Genomic DNA, 13,121 nt, shown 5'->3' with positions numbered 1-13,121 from the left:
TTGAGCCCGTTTTTTAAACCTGAACTGACTATGATTTAATGATTTTTTTGTTAGATTATAGTCACTTTAACAGATTGTGTCATTCATGACTTCTGCGGGGTTGGGATTTGAACCCGGCTTCTCGGCGTGAGAGGCGTGAATGGTGACCACTATACCGGGACTGGCCCCGATTTAATGATTGAAGAGTTCAATTACAGCTGCTGAGACAGATTGTAGTGTTGAACTTTCAGTTATTGTATAATTTCAAAAACATCAAAAATATTCGTTTTTTCCTGTTGCTTCCCTTTTCATGTTTATTTTCTAGGAAATAATAACTAATATTAACTAATAAAAAAATCGGAAGGGTTGTGTTCCAGACACGACCGCGTAGTTGGCGTAGAACGACTTTAGGCGGAACATTGAGCATTATAAAACAGTTTTTATAGCATATCTATTTTTATAGAATCTATTGCCTTATGTTTATCATCATACAATCATGAATTTTCGTATTGAGTTTTGTCGTATTTTTGATAGGTGAGCTATTTTGTGATGCCAAAAACGAATATATTTACCATCACCAAAATAGAAATCTTACTCATGCACTAAAAACAACTAAAAAAACTAAAAAAATTGTGGATGAAAATTCATATCTTCAAAATTATACTTTATTGACAATAATAAGAGCCGTTACTTGATCTGGCTTTACCAAAATTCAAATAATTCGACAACCTACGCTACGGTTTATCCACATTGATAATTATGAAAAAAATAAGATTGTCGTTCAGATGCCATTTAATTCTGTTCCGTCCCGCCTGAACATTTTCTCTCTAGTCTGGTTCCTTATTGCTGAGCTGCGACTACAACCATCAAGGCACGTTATCCCTTTATCTCATTTCAGCAGTCTTTACTGAAAGACCTACTAAGGTAGGGCTACGCAAACGCTGTAAGTTTATTCTTCTGCTTCTTTTTCATGCAGCCGCAGCCACACGCTTGGTGTATGTAACGATCGTCCATGTCAGGGAAGCAGGGCTATCATACGGAAAATTTAACCTTGAAAGTTTTTGTTAATTTACACTATCTAGCAATTGGAAAATAGTCTTTTCGTGAAAACCTCATAATTGCTGTATCCCTGTATTTTATATATAAAAATGGATTTCTGTTTGTCTGTCTGTCGGGATGTTCCTTATAGAATCAAAAACTACTGAACCAATCGGCGTAAAAATTTGCATGTAGAGGTTTTGGGGCCAGGAAAGGTTTTAGTGATGTTTAGAGACCCCTCCCTCCACTAAGAGTCCAGAGTGGGAGGGGGCTCCCATACAAATGAAACACAAATTTCTGTATAACTCGAGAACTAATCAAGCAAATAGAACAAAATTTGGCATGTGGGTGTTTTTGGTGACAAGAATTGATTCTATGGTGAATTGGAACCCCTCCCCTCTTTACAAGGGGAATTATGACTCCTCTCCCCTTTAAGAGGGGGGGCTTCCATACAAATGAAACACAAATTTCCTCATAACTCGAGAACCAATCAAGCAAATGGAACCAAATTTGGCATGTGGGTGTTTTTGGAGACAGGATTTTTTCTATGATGAATTGAGACCCCTCTCCGCTTTAGGAGGGGGGATCCTATACAAATGAAATACAAATTTCCTTATAATTTGAGTACTAATCAAGCAAATGGAACCAAATTTGGCATGTGGGGCTTTTAGGGGGCAGAATTTTTTTCTATGATGAATTAAGACCCCTCTCCTGTTTAGGAGGGGGGCTCCCATACAAATGAAATTCAAATTGGGAGGGGGAATTGGGATGTGGGAGATCTTGAATTTATTTTATGATAGTTAGAGACCTCTCACCCCTGTGGTAGGCGGATAAATAAAACAGGATTTTTTGCGAAACTCAAAAGCTAATCGAACTCGAGAAATTCGAGACTCTTCCATTAAACATTAGTCAATAACAAGACCACATAAACTATCTATAGATACCGTTCATCTTCCAAGCTGAACAGACGCGTTTTACTATCGTTCCGTGGAAGTCGAATACGAAATCTTTAGCAGTGTACTCTGACTCTCTTCTTGCTCATCGCTGAGCCGTTCCGTAGCGCCGTACGTGCAAACGACTCCGCGATGGGCCGTCGAGAAAATACTTTTCGAATAGACTATGCAAATGTGCCAAAAAGACCAGATAACGCCAAAGTGCATCGTTTTTGTGCGACCGTATTGGGCCTGAAACAAGGTGAAGTGCTACGAATACAGAACAGCAGATCCCTCGGTGCTTCCTTCGTTAAAGTCGTTGACTTAGAGTTAGCGCAACGAATTTGTGAAGAGCACGACAACAAGCATGAGTTCACAATCGACGGTAAAAAATATCCGCTTAGAATCACTCTTGAGGATGGAGCAGTGGAAGTTAAACTCTACGATTTGTCAGAGGACGTGACAGATCAAAAAATTGCCGATTTCTTGGGAAAATACGGTGATGTCCTATCAATACGAGAGCAGCAATATGGAGCTGATGTCGATTTCCCTGGCATCTCGACTGGTATCCGTGTAGCTAAAATGATTGTGAAACGTAACATCGAATCATGGGTCACCATAGACGGTGAAATGACACAAGTATCGTTCTACGGACAGCGTCAAACGTGCCGTCACTGCCACGAGTACATACACATAGGAGCTACCTGTGTGCAGAATAAAAAAATATTGGTGCAAAAAACGTACGCCGATGCCGCAAAGCAGATGGCACCAATAGCGTTATCGACAAAATCGAAGAAACAACTCCCACTCGCCGCGAAACAAGCAAACACGATACCAATTCCTCTTAATGAGACAAAAACTAACCTGAACTCGGCCAAAGCGGAGAATATGCCGCCTCCGAAACAAACACCCCGTCGGCAACAACAGAAACTGTTGCCACCACCAATATTGACAGAACAAAATTTTCCCCCGTTAACCTCTTCCTCGATGTCGACGCATCCCATGAACAGTGGGTCGATGACCTCACTAATAGGTCAACAGCCTCCAGCTAGCAGTGGTATAGTACGAAGAAGTGCTGGCACTAAAGGCGATGGAAGCGAAACAGACTCCTCTGTCGGATCATCCAGCTCTAGAAGACTCCTCCGCACTCGTCCTATAACCAAAAAGGCCCGCGTAGAAGACGACGAAGACGATATGCAAGATGAGAGTAACCAACTGTTCTAATGGCTGAATTCTCTAGTTATAATCTTGCATCTATTAACATTAATAACATCACGAACACCACGAAGATTGACGCACTTCGCAACTTCGTACGAACGCAAGAGCTAGATATCGTGTTTCTCCAGGAGGTAGAGAATGAGCAGCTCTCCTTTCCTGGTTTTAACGTGGTATGTAATGTGGATCACGCAAGACGTGGAACAGCAATCGCACTTAAAGATCATATAGATTTCTCACACGTGGAGAAGAGCCTGGATGGTCGACTCATCGCAATACGTGTACAAAATACAACTCTCTGCAATATCTATGCACCGTCCGGAACAGCGGTTCGTGCGGAAAGAGAGCGTTTTTTCAACGGTACGATCGCATACTATCTTCGCCACAATACGCAACACGTCATCCTCGCTGGGGATTTTAATTGTGTGCTTCGCTCGAACGACTCTACGGGTCCAAACACAAGCCCATCTCTTCAGGCGACTGTACGGCAATTACAGCTGCACGACCTGTGGTTGAAGCTGTACCCCACAATCCCCGCACCAACGTACATTACACACAATTCAGCATCCAGGCTCGACCGCATCTACATCAGCACTGGACTATGCGAACAGCTGCGAAGCGCTGCCACACACGTATGCTCCTTTACAGACCACAAGGCCTTAACAGCCCGAATCTGCCTTCCCCACCTTGGCCGTGGACAGGGACGGGGCTTTTGGTGTCTTCGTCCTCATCTTCTGACTGCAGCAAACTTAGCAGATTTCCAGTTTCGGTGGCAGTACTGGACCCGCCAACGGAGATACTACACCAGCTGGTTGACCTGGTGGATATCATATGCAAAGCCAAAAATCAAATCTTTCTTCCGTTGGAAATCCAGTGAAATATTCGGAATTTTCAATGCGGAACACCAACGGCTTTACACACAGTTGAGGCTTGCATATGATGGGTATTATCAAAACCCCAGCATGCTACCGACTATAAATCGTTTAAAAGCACAAATGCTGCAGCTGCAACGTCGTTTTACGCAAAATTTCATCCGTATCAACGAAACATTTGTTGCTGGGGAGAACATATCCACCTTCCAGCTGGGTGACAGACGACGCAAAAAAACGATCATCACAGAGTTGGAAAACGAGCATGGAGAGCAAATACAAAACTCCCAAGAAATCGAACAGCACATGTATCGCTTCTTTAGAGATCTATACACGGCAGAGGGGACAAGGCAGAGCGACCAATCGGGGTTTGAATCGGAGAGAGCAATACCTGAAGACGATGAAACCAACACTGCCTTGATGGCAGAAATCACTATCGATGAGCTAAAAATAGCTATTAAATCGTCTCAGAGACGGAAATCGCCGGGTGTTGATGGTTTACCGATAGAATTCTACCTCCGAGCCTTCGATATCATCTACAGAGAACTTTATTTCGTTATCAATGAAGCGATGACGAACGAGCTTCCAGCAGAGTTTGCCGATGGCACAATCGTGTTAGTTAAGAAGAGAGGAAATGAAAGGACAGCGAGAGCGTATCGTCCGATTAGCCTGCTTAACGTCGACTTCAAAATTCTCTCGCGTGTGATGAAATCCCGAGTCGAACAAATACTCCGAACTCATCGTGTACTGAGTAACGCACAGAAGTGTGCAAATTGCGATCGATCTATCTTCCAAGCTACGCTGGCACTAAAAGATCGTATAGCAAATCTCAACGCAAGTAAGCAGAGAGGGAAGATGATTTCTTTTGACCTTGATCATGCATTCGATCGGGTTTCTCACGCATTCCTGCAGCGAACCCTACTCTCAATGGGTTTCAACGAGGATTTCGTTCGCTGGCTCTCCAGAGTTGCCGATGCTTCTTCGTCACGGCTACTAGTAAACGGTCACCTGTCACAGCCGTTTCGCATCGAACGATCCGTTCGGCAGGGAGACCCGATGTCAATGCTGCTATTCGTGCTCTATCTCCATCCACTGCTCACACGAATAGAGCGTGTATGTAGTGGTGACCTGTGCGTTGCTTACGCCGACGATATAACCGTAATAGCAACCTCTACAAACAAAATTGATCGGATCTATCAGCTGTTCGATGGATTTGAGACCGTAGCTGGAGCCAAATTAAGTCGACAAAAAACTGTTGCTCTCGATGTCGGGTTTATGAATGGAAGCCCTTTGGTAATACCAGGATTACAAACAAAGGACCAAGTGAAGGTTTTAGGCGTGATCTTCACCAATTCAATACGTCAGATGGTAAAATTAAACTGGGATGGCTTAGTATCCAGAATCTCGCAGCTCATATGGCTACATAATATGCGCTCGCTTGATCTACAACAGAAAGTGATTTTGCTGAACACGTTTATCACAGCAAAAATATGGTATGTGTCATCTATTATTCCACCACAGTGCGTCCACACGGCAAAACTAACAGCAACGATGGGAAACTTCCTTTTTCGGGGGCTTCCTGCACGAATTCCAATGCAACAACTGTCCCGTAGCAAGGAAAACGGGGGACTGAAACTGCAACTACCAGCTTTAAAATGTAAAGCATTGTTGGTGAATCGTCACCTACATGAGATTGATGTCATTCCATATTATCAATCACTTCTCTCCCAAAATACCCCGGCCCCTGCCGATCTACCTTGTCTCAAACTCCTCTCCCAACAAATGCCCTTACTGTCAGACGAGATCCTACAAAATCCCTCCAGCAAGCTCATTCATTGCTTCTATATAAACCAAACCGAGCAACCACGAGTAGAACGAAATAATCCAGGCCTAAATTGGAAACGAATCTGGAAGAATATATCATCGAGAAGGTTGTCGTCAAATCAGCGCTCTGATCTCTTCCTGCTAATCAATGAAAAAACGGAACATCGTAAACTGATGAATGTCATCGGACGAGCGAGCGATTCATGTTGCGGACACTGCGTGTTGGTTACCGAGACTTTACAACATAAATTCTGCGAGTGTCCTCGAGTAGCTGCAGCATGGACATACATACAGCGAAGACTAACTACGGCGGTCGGCGGATGGCAAAGGTTCTCCTTCGATGATCTTGTTCGACCAACGTTGAATCACATGACAAGAGAGATAAGAAATGGTGTTTTAAAAATGTTCATCCAATACATCAACTTTGTCAATGCAAATGTTAACAATAGAATTGATGTAACTGAGCTAGATTTCATTTTGAACACAGAATAGGATGATGCTTTATTTGCTTGAAGATGTTATTTAATCACTGAACTAAATAAACAATATTTTTATAAAAAAAAAAAAAAAAAAAAAAATCTATAGTAACACTAGATCATTCAGGACGAGACGGCCACGAGTGTTGCCGGTGACCCGCCGTTGGAAGCGCCGCCCACTGGGGGGAGGCAACTCCCCGCAGAAATCACTACTGTCTAGGTTTATTTGTTTTCCTGGGTCTACCTGGAACGAGCGACAGCGAGTAAAGAGTGGATCGCGAAATGGTACTTTCCACAAAAAAGTTTTCCGTGAAATGATACATTCCGCTTAAGGTTTTTCGCAAAATAATATTCGGCGAAATGTTGTACAATCATGGTGAATATTACTATCCGCTTTCTGGCTATGCAATGAGGGGACAGGGGAGTTGTTTTCTACCTTACTCTGAGGAAAAATTGCAAAGTTGTATGTTAAACTACCCATTCCTGGTAACTAATAAGCATTAACATAAGCAGCAAATCAGCGTATCTGGCATTTTATACTGCACGTTGTTGTATATTAGCTTTTTGACTGCATAGGTGTTGTAAATTGGCATTCAAAATTGTATTCAAATTCTTCGTGTCGGTAATTAGCTGTGAATTAGCATTGTCAGCACTATAAGAAGGTTATCAGTAAAGTAGCTGTATATTTTTCCAAAATAGCATTTAAGTAGCATTTAAGGCGACTTAAATGCTTATCGGCCTGCATTTAAATAGCATTGGTGATGCTTATTGGTTACCTGGGATGCTTTCATAGTTACGTAACTGCCAAAATGAATCATCTAAGGTTGAACTCCTCAGAAACTTGCAAAACTCGAGATTTTGACAAAGATCATCCGAGATTCATGATTTATGTACAACACAGGTTAATTTGTGGCAATACGAAGTTTGTCGGGTCAGCTAGTCTTTTATAAATTAAACGATATGCGAACCATCAAAATCCGTTCTGAATTAAAGAGCTAATAATTAGGTTTAATATCTTTTATTGTTACGTGACGCTGGCCTTAACCTAAATCTTAAAATGGAAAGTATAATTTTTTGTTTTTGACATATAATTTTCTCAAAAAATAAAGACACGATAATGTAATGAAAACGCAAAGCTGTTTTGTTTTTACCTGCAAGAAAATGAATTTTCCTGGATAATGCTGTTTCCTCTACGCAAAAACATCCATTTCCTTGGAGGCAGAACCAACAAATTATCGCAACAATATTCGTTAAAAAAAGTGTTCTGATCACGATAAAGTTAAAAATAAATTTCCTTTGAAGAAAATAGACCAATTTTATCCCAGCGGAATTTGAAGATTTTAATTTTTGCACTTCTTTACATTGAAAATGCCAGAAAAAATGCCTTTTAGCTGACCAAAACAGCTAGCAACAGACGCGTGCCGAAATTTTGTCATGGGAATCCTCATAAAAATATGTCTTGCGTCCTCAAACGATCAACTCTATTTCATCGGAAATTGAAACAAACCCCACTCTGCAATGTTTGAAAATTATGACTACGTGTAAGATTAATGTGCTTAACGTGAGCATGTTACTTGCCGCTCCGTCATTTTTTCGAATCCCATTCGTTTATGGAACTGCCGTTTAAAACAAATTTGCACAGTATCTGGGTCTAATCATTACAAAAGCATGGATGGAATAGTTAAAATTAGCAGCTTATTTAAAGTATGACATTGCCTTACAGTAGTAGCCTATATGTAACCAAGACATTTTTCACACCGTATTAGTTTGCTAATTTTAAATCAAATACCTGTGTTCGAGTATTACGTTTCTGTTGTAAATTTCGTCGATGATTTAACTCAGAATTCCAAGAAAGTGCCGAATATTACATCAATAAGCTTCTATCAAATACATACAATAGGTACTAAAAACTACAAAACACTGTTCATTCCAATCGCTTAAAGTATATTTTTTAAATTTTATACTTAATATTTTCAAAATGCCACAATTACACAGCTGCTACCTATTCATTGCAGGATAGAAATAATTTCAATCACAAGCCGTTGGAAACCCACGCAGATGCAGGCGGAAAATTTAAACAATTGGTTCAAGCACTTTCGCTAATGTCTTACACTAATAAACAGTCGATGTGCTAAACAAAAAGCTCCACCCTCTCGGATCGCTACTGGTACTAGCTGGTCCGAGTCTTTGTGTAGGCTTGGAATTAAAAAAACCGTAGACCAAAACGTATATAGGGAATCAAATTTATCATTACCAAGCGCGATAATCAAAAAGTTAAACCAATTCCTGACACAAAAATATTCACACTTAAATCTATTAAGTTGCCGTACCGTTCTCGTTAATCTGCGTGCCAAACTCGTCCATAGACGATAGCAAAGTTGCAAACCGTCCGGTGGCTACAGTTTTACGGATACATCCTGATAAATCGGATTACACAATGACCGGTACAAATCATCGAATCCTTTTTTTTTTTGCTTAAATTAGAATATTTCTCCCTCTCTTGCAGCAGTATGGACCGTGTACCAGGAAGTACATTGATGGTAAAATGAATAAAAAACCACAACCACTAAAACACACTCATGCTCTTGCTGTTGTCAGATCTGAAAAAGAATGTACATACCTAATACACCTCAACAGATGTTAGAAATGGTTCAAATCAACATTTAGCATGCAACCAAACCATTAGTTGCGGAAATCGACTGGTTTACATGTATTTTCTCTAAAGCATCCTACCCAGAGTGAATATTTTTGTTATTGTGTAGTTTCGAGGAAATTATTTTTTCACGTCAACATTTTTTTTTTCATGTTTTCATACAAAATTTTAAAAAATTGGCTAATAGAATACCTTATTGCGCCAATAATTATCTACTTCAACCGACACGCACGAGCAAACTTTACTTCACGTTCCAATTTAGTATTGATTTGGCTTTTTTTTTTGTGCGCCCATGTATTCAAGATATTAACAAATCAGCTAACCATTCCAAAGCATGCCGAGAAACGAAGCTTTACTCGAAGGTATTATTCGAAACTGCGTCTTATTTGTTGCTGAATGTTGGACTAGCCAATTAATATCAGAATCTGATCACACCGTCTATCCAATTGATGGTAACAATCCAAACGAGAGGCACATCACTGTCGCTGGTTTCTTGTGGTGAAACAAATATGTAGGCTGTTTCAACTCGTGTTTGAATTCATCACACTGCAAAATATGTTTAATGCTGTGTATGACATGTACATATACATAATTATGACTACAAGGATACAAAATAATCTGTAACGCAACAAGGTAATAAATTGTATATATGTTACTATGAAGCAGGCACTTCAAGTTTGAACAGTGTACTTGATTTAAATGGTACTATTTGAATTTTCTGCATGAAAAATAAGAAAAAAATCAAACAATCAATATGCCACCAAGCTGGCTTCTCTTTCTTAGCTAATAACTGAGCATGTATGATGGATCTAGATGGACACTTGCTGGAAGAAACATTGCACCGAAAACCCACCCGTCAATAACCGATAATAAATAGTAATCGAAGAACTATGAATTACTTTAAATTAATAAAATAATAACAGTCGTCAACTTCTCGTGCATCCCACATATATGTACAAATTTAATAAAAAAATATTTCAATGAGCTTTTCAGGAACTACATTGAATAAAAGCTAGATTTTTTGATAACTAAAAAGCATTGAAAATAATTTTTTTTCGAGTTATCAAAGAGTAAGTGTTAAAGAGACTCCAGCTTAGCAAACTCTGATTTTTACATAATTTTTTCTCAGGTTTATTTTGAGATAATTTTTTTAAAAAGAATTTAAATTTAAATAGGTCAATGGAAGTGTACGATATTTTTCCTTAACTGCAAAGAAACGAATAGGCACTCTTGGTTCCTCTTTTACGGAAAAAATCGTTACTTTTCAGGAATAAACAAAACACCATGCGTCTCCATAGCAGCATCGCGACTTTATTTCTTTAAAAAGTTATACATACACCTATTTAAAAAACAAGAAATATTTTCTCATTTCACACAACAAAGTTGTTTCTTGGGTTTGGTTCATAAGAGCACAAAAGGCGAATATCTTTACAGTTTTGTAGAAAAGCTCATTAAAACGTCATGGGCAAAATTAGTAATTTTTGCCCACCTTGTGGTGAAACCCTAATCGTAAGCATAAAAAGGTCCCAAAAGGAATTACAAGTACAGAAGTTTTAAACCAAATCGTAGTACTTTTAAATTTCGATAGGCTTTTATCATGGAACTGTCAATATGTAACACTCTTACTTCCACTTTTATAGTAGTTATCAATGAAAACTGGTATCCACAAATGGTTTCTTTAATCTTTTGTTGAATTAATCTGGTCGTTCTGTGCCTTCAAAGTTACTTTCAAGAGACATGCAGAACTGAAACATTTTGGAAACATTCTTTGTTTGGCGATTTTACCAACACTCGTTACATCGTTCTTTTTGGTTTTAAGTCTTGGCAGAAAAAAGAAAAAAGCCCTGCTTAATTTCTAATGAACAAAAATTCATAAAACCATTTTTTGCTTACTACATATTAGGAAATCCGTCAATACAAACTGCATATTAATAGAGATTTCTTCTGAGAGGTATATTTTATGAGTTGCAATTTTTGCTGCATTCAATGCATACGGAGCTTTATCGCATTTCTCCACATGCTTCCTCTCTTTCTGAAATAGTGCCAATTTGACACAAAAACAATAAAACTAAGAAAAAGCAAACCTATGACAGCACACAAAATTAGAGCATACTTTTAATACATTCAATCACTATCGTTCAATCATTGATAATCCTGGAAAAACTGAACGGAGATAAAACCTCCCATGACCACCCATGATACCGGTGAAACATAAAACATAAAAAAGTAAAGTTTTCCATACCATAAACCAGGGTTGGTAAAAAAATATGGAGTATCTTGACGTAGGACTACCTATTTCTTCCCGATGACAATTCGTAATTAATTTTTAAAACTTAATTTAATAATAGAGCTAAATTTTCTAAGTATTATAAGGCGCAATATTATTAATTTCGATCCGCAGTAGGTATATCCAATGATAACATGACACTTACGTCAGTGTTTTTATTTTTATAGACCAAATATCACATGTATGTTCAAAATCAAATTCTGTGAAATATTCGTCACACCCCAACACTTTTTTTTCTAAACCTTTTCGTACCCAGTTTACACTTCTTCCAAAGCAAGATGATTCACATGAACATGAAAATTCGATTTTTCCGCTATGCCAACCAAAAAAAACATGAAACACGAACGTACCGTTCAGCAGGAGAACAGCGAAAAAAAGGCAGCACACAAATCCCGACTCCGGCTTACTTTCGATCAATAAAAACGAACTCTTTCATATATGGTGCACTTGTGGCACTGTGCAAATTGATTAAATTTACATATTCCTTTCTTTGTTCGCAATAGATGCACTCTGTGTGTGTCAGGGCACTTGCAGAAACACGTATTTTTTCTTTTTTATCAGTAATTGCACAAAAAACCAGTGTAACAACGCACTTTCGAATTTTCATCAATTTTAGGACCAGCACGAAAACAAACTATGAACAAAAGCTTCGTTTTGCGTCACTAAAGAACTTTTCACGATTGAAAAAAAAAACAACGACGCCGACAACGACGACACCGACGTTGACTATCAATCGACTGAATTTCCTTTCTGAAGAACAAGAGCTCTTTTTGCTAGTATTTTTTGTGTGTGTTTTGTCCGAACATAGAGCGCGATAACGTAAACAAAAGCGCTAACCTTCCTCCGCGAGAGGTAAACTTCAAATGACGGCGCAGCTACGCACACGAAGTTCACGGGTTTACGAAAGCAGGACGGAGCATTCGGTTCGCAAAGCAATCAAAACAACGAGCCGATGTTTGACGTTTACAGTTACCCAGCGGCGCAGCGATGCCAACCATTTTCTCTGCCATTTTCGAATACACCTCATTTCCCGTTAACTTTTACAGAATGCAGAGCAGCGAGTTGTACGAACCACGTGAGCGTTATTTTCTGCAGCGTTAGCACAGGAATATGACTCTCACTCGATATCGACTGCACTCATTTACACGTAACGATATAAAAACACCCGGCATCCTGACGCCGTGCACGGCCTCCGCAGCCTAGCCACTTTCGCTAGATGAGCGATGGGAATCTATCCAAGCAATGTTTGTAGCTCGTGATTCTTACGCCTCTGCCGCTCCCGCTTGCAGTTTGTACTGCACCAAATATCATCCGCAGCGCTATTCGGTGAAAGACGGCAAGGGAGCCTCGAATCTCCTTACTAGTGTACTAGTGAGCTCATCTACCACTTCTAGTTCGACGGTGTCAATGGTTACTTTCCATGAAAGAAGTGCGTTTGTCTCCTTTGAGCCTATTCCTTTCATGTATTCAACTTCAACTATAACGCATTTATTTTTAAGCCCACCCTCCTAAACTCAGCTTTCAGCCTGACGAAGGTTGCCTCCGCCGTCGTAAAGTTCCTGGCTGAGATATCAAAGTCATCTGAGAATACTAGGAGTTAGCTACCTTTGATGAAAATCGTGCCATCGTTTCGCTGCCCGATCGTCGAATCACTCCTTCAATGTTGAATGCAGTATGCAGGACAAGGTATCTTGTCACAATCCTCGCCGCGTCTCAAAGGGACACGAGAGCATCCCCTAGATGCGCACATAACATATCATTCGATCCAATGTAGCTCTGATTAGATGCAGCAGTTTGTCCGCAAAATTGTGTTCGTGCATTATGCCATGGCTGGTATCGTATGCTACT

At 39.7% G+C, this 13,121-nt stretch overlaps 1 protein-coding gene across 5 annotated transcripts in view; it reads right to left on the bottom strand.

Annotated features, from left to right (window-relative positions):
* Positions 1-12,126, bottom strand: part of LOC128738729 (rho-related BTB domain-containing protein 1) — an 84,898-nt gene extending 72,772 nt beyond the window's left edge. For 2 of the 5 annotated variants that reach the window (XM_053834061.1, XM_053834065.1), the window contains exon 1: positions 11,624-12,125. The gene's annotated coding sequence lies outside the window, so the exon portion shown is untranslated. Of the gene's footprint in view, positions 1-11,418; positions 11,550-11,623 lie in introns of those variants that run through there. The other 3 variants (XM_053834063.1, XM_053834064.1, XM_053834062.1) reach the window with 3 other exon arrangements.
* Between the last annotated feature and the right edge of the window lie 995 nt (positions 12,127-13,121).

This window comes from Sabethes cyaneus, chromosome 2, assembly GCF_943734655.1.
Source record: "Sabethes cyaneus chromosome 2, idSabCyanKW18_F2, whole genome shotgun sequence".
NCBI classification, from domain to species: Eukaryota; Metazoa; Arthropoda; class Insecta; order Diptera; family Culicidae; genus Sabethes; species Sabethes cyaneus.
The sequence above is the reverse complement of the archived record's forward strand: the minus strand, read 5'-3'. Positions and strand labels throughout refer to the sequence as shown.